Source organism: Arachis duranensis, chromosome 6 (genome assembly GCF_000817695.3).
Source record: "Arachis duranensis cultivar V14167 chromosome 6, aradu.V14167.gnm2.J7QH, whole genome shotgun sequence".
Classification (NCBI taxonomy): Eukaryota; Viridiplantae; Streptophyta; class Magnoliopsida; order Fabales; family Fabaceae; genus Arachis; species Arachis duranensis.
This window is the reverse complement of record NC_029777.3, coordinates 22,766,292-22,772,147: the sequence shown is the minus strand read 5'-3', so window position 1 is coordinate 22,772,147 and position 5,856 is coordinate 22,766,292.

The following is a 5,856-nucleotide window of genomic DNA, read 5'->3' as shown; positions in this document are numbered from 1 at the left end:
CTTTTGTTGATCCTTCCATGAGAAATTTGGATGATTTCTCCATGAGGGATTATAGGTGTTTCCATAGGCTTCACCCATGTAATTCACCTCTACCATTGTAGGGTTCTGACGTTAGGATTTTTGCTAGTAAAGAATTTTATAAAGTCGCGTTGTAAGTATAGATTCTGACCCAACAGAAATCCCTTCGTTCAAACGTTTTGGTTGTCACAAGTAACAAACCCCTAAATAAATTGATAACCAAAGTATTTAAACCTCGGGTCGTCTTCTCAAGGAATTGCAGGGAGGTATGACTTATTATTGGCTATGAGTTTTGTAAATTGGGGATTTTGAGAATGAGGAACAAGTATGATAAATGACAAATAAAATAAATAAATGACTGTAAAATAAACTCTTGGCAAGGTATGAGAAATCGGAAGTCCTATCCTAGTTATCCTTATCAATGATGATGAAAATTGAATCTTAATTCCACTTAGTTAACCTCTGCTAGTGCGAAGGAAGGTCAAGTGGCTAATTAGTTTGATCTTCAAATCCTAGTTAATTCCTAGAAAAAGATTGGGATTATAGAAGTTCAAGCTAATTAGCAAAGATAGCGATTATCAATCACGTTGAGTTTGATAACTCAAGAGTTACTGATTTCTTAACCAAAGCCAGGAATGTAGAAAGCTAAATTAAAATCATATATCTGAAAACATCTCAATAATTTATATTAAATAAGAGAATCAATCCTAACATGAAAAGTTCATAAGCCAATTGGGCAACACAAATCAGATACAAATAAAAGCATCAGAGTAAATAAAAGTAGAAGAGAAACATAAATTATTGAACCTGTTATGAAGAAACAATCCTAATGACTAAAAGAAATCCTAAATCCTAATCCTAAGAGAGAGGAGAGAACTCTCTCCTCTAAAAACTACATCTAAAACCTAAAATGGTGAGTTATGAATGCCTCTCGAGTCTCTGCATGTTCCCTGACTTTAATCTGTGTTTCTGGGCCGAAAACTGGGTTGAAATGTGGCCCAGAATCTTTGCCAGTGACTTTTGTAATTCTGCAGATCGCGCACGTCACGCATCCGCGTCGTCCACGCGATCGCGTCACTCAGCGTTTTTTCGTACCACACGTGTGCGTCGTCCATGCATTCGCGTCGTTCGTGCAGCTTCCAATCCGCGCGGTCGCGTCAGGCATGCGAACGCGTTACTCTGATTTCTTCCATTTCGCGCGGTCGTGTGAGCCATGCGACCGCGTGACTTGTCGCTAGTCATCTCCTCAATTCCTTGTGTTCCTTCCATTTTTGCACGCTTCCTCTTTATTCTCTAAGCCATTCCTGCCCTATGAAGCCTGAAACACTTAACACACAGATCAAGGCATCGAATGGTAATAGAAGAGGATAAAGATTAGCTAAATTAAGACCAAAGAAGCATGTTTTCAATCATATAACTAACTAGGAATGAATTGTAAAATCATGCAAATCCTATGAATAAGTGGGTGAAAAGCTTGATAAAACCACTCAATTAAATACAATATAAACCATAAAATAGTGGTTTATCAACCTCTCCACACTTAAACATTAGCATGTCCTCATGCTAAGCTCAAGGAGACAAAATAATTGAGTCGGGAAAAGCAAGACTCATGCAATGCAATCTATTCTAAATGCATCTACCTAAATGAGTCATGCAAATCTAGTTATTATCCACTTATATATAAAACTTTACATGTAGTTAAATTAATTCACATTCTCAAGGAATCATATATGCATAGCCAACCTTAGATAATGTTAAGGCACTTTTACAATTGAGATGGGTAAATAAAATATTTTTCAAACTCGCAAGACAATTAATAATAGAAGTAGATATATATGGTGATGAGCTATTGAACCCTTACTGGATTTTGTGTTTACTCTCTAGTCACTCAGTGTTTATTGGGTTAATCACTCTATTCTTCTTTTTATTCTTGTTTTCCATAATTTTGTTCTTCATCTATCCAATCAACAATTATAGAATATAGGCATACAAAAATCATGAGGTCTTTGATTAAGGTTGTAATGGGGCCAAGGTAAAGGTAAGGATATATGTATAAGGCTAAGTGAGATAATTAAGTGAATCCTTGATTAGTCTAAGATCTCACCTAACATACATATTTTGTAAAGCAAAGCTTCTTCACCTATTTTCCCATATTTCTCCCATTTTTATATTACATGCTCATATTCTGATTTTTTTCAATTTATTTGTATTCCATGTGCATCGCTTTTTTTTTACACATGGTAATTAATTTATTTTGACTTCACATGAGCATGCTTCCCAAATTATTTTCACATAACTTGTTTAATTTAATTTCCTACTTTTCTATCATCCCATGTTCCCATAAAGTTTCCTACATTTAAATTTTATACAAAATCTATCTTAAGCTAACCAAGGATTCAACTTGGGATTTTTATTTTATTTTTCTGCTTAAAGCTAGTAATGTGGTTATAAGGAAGAAGGGGATTAAAAGGCTCAAGGGGGCTAACAAGGGTGATGTAAAAGATAGGCTAATTTGGGAGTGGTGAGCTAGAATCAAACAATGGCCTCAATCACTTTCTTGGTATGTATCTATGTTCTATAATCGGCCATACAGATTCAAACAAAGTAAAGAACACCGGAATAAATAAGAAGGGCGGAACACACAGGAATAAAATATTATGGTTTAAATGTAACCATACAATTAAGCTCAAAACTCACAGGTTGTGTGTTCTCTAACTCAAAAATCATATATCACTTATATATGTCATGCAGGTAGAAATCAAGAGTTCCCATTGTTCTCAATGTAAAATATATATTGGATGGCTTTAAACTTTCAGTGTTCCTCCTTGATGAAATGTTGTTAACTTACTAACATGTAATGCTATATATACAAGGTGTGGATTGTTTTTATTCTGTTAAAGTTTCTAGCTTACTTCCTTTTTATTTTCAATCAAATCAACTATCATATGCTAAAAAGGGTAAACTATACTAATTAATCCACTTAAAATATAACTAGTAAACTAATGTGCAACTCAAGCTAAAATATCCAAGATAGTATACATATAGCTCAAAGTGCATAATGCAAAAAGTACAATAAAAAGCAAAAAAGAGAAAAATATGAAAAAATATAGAAAATGAACAAAATAAGAAGAGAGTTTGTAGTGGTTCACCAAAATAAATATATGCCAGAGATGGCAACCTCCCCACACTTAAATAATAGCATCGTCCTCGATGCTCACTCAAGCTGGGTGTGAAGGAGTGTCATCTCCGGAAGGATGGGCTGCTGGTGTCTCGATGGTAGGCTGAGGGTCTGCAGTCGCTGTGAGATCGGAGGAGTGGTCTGCTGAAGCTCTATCTGTAGAGAAATCTCCAGATCTGTAGTCTGTAGCTGGTGGTGCTCCTCACGATGTGGTGCAATGTGGCTGGGACCTCCCTGCTCAGCCTGGGTAGGTGCTTCCTCATGATCGCTCACCTCCTCCTCAGAAGTGTCGGAGGGCATGTCGGGCTCGGAGGGAATGTCACCACCAGAGCGGATCATCAGCTTGAAGTGCTCATAGCGTCGCTTGTGGCGACGCTCAGACCTCTCAAAAAATCACCTGGTGTGGCGGTTAGATCTCTCAATCTGCTGCTGGTGATGGCGTTCCATCTGATCTAGGCAGTCAAAGAGGCGGCGCACCAAATGGTAGACGGGCTCAGGAGCAGGTGGGGGTGCAGTGGGTGGTGCTGGGCTAGTAGGGGCAGAAGGGGTAGCTGAAGAAGTGGCGGCCTCAGTAGTGTCAGTGAGAAATGGAGGACGGTAGCCGAAAGCCAGGAACTTCTGACTGTGAGGGATGATCTTTCGGCACTCTGTGGCAGGTGGCTTTTCATCAACAGCCTCCCAAGGTACCTCAGCTCGGTGACCCAACTGAGTAATCAGGTAAGGAAAAGAGAGGGTGCCTCTAACATGGACCCTGGCCATGTAATGCCGGATGAAGCGAGGTAGATAAAGGTCCTTACCCGTCATCACACACCAGATGAGGGTAATCATGGCAGCTGGCACCTCTGTCTCATGAGTACTCGGCATCACATAGTTGCTCAAAATCTGTTGCCATAGACGAGCCTCATCATTCAGATATATAAGCCTGATTCCCTTTGGTACCAATGTGCTTGTACCCATAACCCAAGGAACAGTAGGATCAAGGGTGATGTCCTTCTTCACTGCATCCCAATCAAACCTCATAAATCTCATATCCTCCTCAGCTCTCTGGTAACCATCTGGCTGATCTGATTTAGGTGGAAGATGGAGGATTTCTTCAATTGCTTCTTCAGTAACCAGAATCTGTTTGCCTCTGAGCTGGACTGCATCCAAGGAAGAAAGAAAGTAATTACTATATGATTCTCTAACCCAGGATGAATTGACCTCAGTTAGGTTCCTCTCTAAGAAGAACCAGCATCTCTGTTTGATATGATCTGAGGTGTACTGCTGAAGTTCTTCTGGAATTTTGAGAGTCCTTTCCAGGTGTAGGTTCCTGCCGGTGGCAAAGGTTGGGTATTTCACATCACAGTATTTTTTTGTAAATTTTATCGGGTCAGCTGAAGGTACCAACTGACCAGCCTTTTCCTGCGGGGTAAAGTTCTTCTCCCGCCAGGAATCATCATGTAAAATGCACAGGATGGAACCAGAGGATTCATTTCTTTTCCATTTGCCAGTGGTAACTTTGCCCTTTCCCCTGCCTTGAGAGTCAGACATCCTGAAAAACAGAATATCTAAGATATAATTGAGGAGTAAAAGCAGGAAAATAAGAAGGCAAATAACAAGATAAGCAGTAAGTGGCAAAGGAACAGTAGAAAAATGAAATGAGTTTAAGTAGATGCATATTTTTGGAATGTTTTGGAGTTTAAAAAGCTAAGATGAAAAATCACATTCCAAAATATGTTAGAAGTGGAAAGCTTGTTAAATAGAAAAACAATAATCATGCCGTGAGTGAAATTAGTTGAAAAGGAGAAATGGGAAGTGAGAAAGTTAAAAATCAGTGAGTTAGTAAAAAGGAAGTTAGAGTAACAAGAATTACACAAATTGAAGCAACAGGCAACTCATATTCAAGCATGGATAACAGGGTATGGATGATGATTTACATAGATATAGAAGTAGTAAATAGTAGAATTACATCATCAAGAGTCTATATTAATGTTCAACAAAATAAAAATAATAAGAATGCTGGCCCGGTCATTCAAGAATTGGTTTGGTATTCGTAGAGCAAGACAAAAATGAGAAATGCCAAAACCAATATCTGAATGTAAAAGGACAAAATTAATTTGCAGAAAATTGGACAGCATTCCGGCTAAAATTGAACGTTCCCAAAAAATAGATATCAAGAAAAATAGTTCAAATGAGATTAACAGATGCTGCAAACAGTCACAAACAGTAGGAATATTAAAGAATAGTTTAACAGCATGAACATATCAGATGAACAATACGAATAACACAGCCAGAATAAAATTGCAAAATAGGTAATAGATAACAGGAATGGTGCAATTATCAGGCCTAAATCCACTGTCCAGATCCTAGCTACCTAACCACCTAGAATCCACTACAAACATGCATCTCTACCTAGCCTATTTGAAACAGAAATTGAAAAACAAACGAAAGAGTCGCAGGGATGGATCGCCGTATGGCGGAACCTGGTGCGTAAAGAGGGATGAGATGGGGCAGTGATGAGGGCGGAAGGGTGGCGGTGCTGGGCGGTACACGGCGGTGCGCCGGTGGGGCAGTGGTCATCGGAGGCGGTGGGGAGCTTGCGGGGGTACGAGGTAGACGTGGAAGAGAAGTGGTCATTCGTGCAGCTTCCAATCCGCGCGGTCGCATCACGCATGCGAACG